General features: G+C 36.1%; 1 protein-coding gene across 1 annotated transcript in view; it reads right to left on the reverse strand.

Annotated features, from left to right (window-relative positions):
• Positions 1-1,718, reverse strand: part of deptor (DEP domain containing MTOR-interacting protein) — a gene marked incomplete in the record, with an annotated part of 40,897 nt that overhangs the window by 34,670 nt on the left and 4,509 nt on the right.

A 1,718-nucleotide genomic window follows, 5' to 3' on the forward strand; every position in this document is an offset into this window, starting at 1 on the left:
GTTGAAACTGAAAAGACAAGATGTTTGAAACTTTTCCAGATTCTAATTGTTTTTCAGTTTCAAACATTTTTTTTAGTTTAAATTTTTTTTTTTGCCAGTTTCAAAATTATTTCTCATTTTCTAATCTCCTTTTTTCAGTTTCATTTTGTTTAACAAACCTTATGACCCCAATTTAGTTCCATAGAGTCGGGCAGAGAGAGCAGTCTGTAACGTTCAGCTTTGTGTTGTTTCTGTTGCCCAAACTATGACCTGTGAGAAGTGAATCTCATTGGCCTTTCCTAAATAGACAGTAATCTAGTAAAACAAACCAAGATTTACTCACAGAACAATGGGAAATCATGAGATCAAATTCTTTGATATAATTACTAATAAAACAAAGACTTTAGTTCTAGACTCTTGGTGGATGTGTGGCGTTCAAACATCAGCTTCATGAAATAAAAACCTCAGTTTAGATTCTGGTTTCCCACCAGGGTAGTGTCCTCCACCTGAACCAGAGTGTTGTGAAACAGCCCGGCTCCCTGCAGCTCGTTCCACTCCACGCTGAGTCTGTGTGCAGCTGGCTAACATCTCTCCGGATGAACAATGACAGCCGGCCCGACGGCTCAGCCAAATATCAAGATGGGCAAATAAATACTCCACTGAACACTTTCCAGACTGATCATGTGATCAGGTAGCTTCACTGTACAAATCTTCAGTTTAATCCTTCTGTAAAATACATCCTATAAGATCAAAATTAGTTCTTAAAAATTTCTTATCCACTAAGACGGTTTAAGTTTTCGTCATCTGTCAGATGACTGTTCCTCATGCACTAGGGTTAGTCATGGAGTTCCTCAGGGCTCAGAACTCAAACCAAGACTTTTTACTTTATTTACAGTTTTCATCACATGAAACCAGTGAACATAAATCAGATTTCCACTGTTATACTAACCACTGTTCTATTTATCCATGAAAAATAAGATAAATAAGGGTGCACCAATAAATGGATCCGGCTAATTTATCAACATCAATTTCTTTAATTTTGGGAGATCTGCGACCAGTTGATACTTTGATAAGATCGGTGGAAAAGATCAGCTTTTCATCTACCTCCTCAAAGGTCTGAAAATCAGCCACTGTCCTCTTCAGCTCTGCTGTGAGCACCAATGTCCAGTTAAAACAAGTTTGTATTGTTTCAAGGTTACTCAATGTTTTTCATGAAAATAAGATTAGAACATTGAAGGTGTATTGTGAACTTATAACACAGGACAGTGTCAGCTAGTTTCCGCCAGAAAACTGCAATCGGTGCACCCCTAAAACTAATCCGATCAGCTGTAAGTCTGTCTTAGAGACATCAAAATCTAGATTAATCTTGTTTTTTATGTTTTTTGTTTTCCTAAATTCAGAAAATAACTGAAACTGTTGTCTTTTGGGGTTAAAAGCCATAAAAAACATTTAGTGAACTGGTTACTCAGGACAGCGTTGTTTTAGTTTTCAGTGATGATGTGAGAAATCTTGGAGTTATTTTTCTCCATGATATGCTCTTTAACCAGGATCCAGGACTACTTTTTTTGCTTTCATCATTGTCAATTTTAGAAAAAAATCGTTCATATATTTGTTACTTCTAGGCTCAATTATTGCATTTATTTTTATATCGGGATGCCCAAAATGTTTTCCAAAAGGTCTTCAGTTTGTCTAAAAAGCTACTGACTCAGCGATAAGGAGAGATCATATATATATATATA

Source organism: Austrofundulus limnaeus, unplaced genomic scaffold (genome assembly GCF_001266775.1).
Source record: "Austrofundulus limnaeus strain Quisiro unplaced genomic scaffold, Austrofundulus_limnaeus-1.0 Scaffold348, whole genome shotgun sequence".
Lineage (NCBI taxonomy): Eukaryota > Metazoa > Chordata > Actinopteri > Cyprinodontiformes > Rivulidae > Austrofundulus > Austrofundulus limnaeus.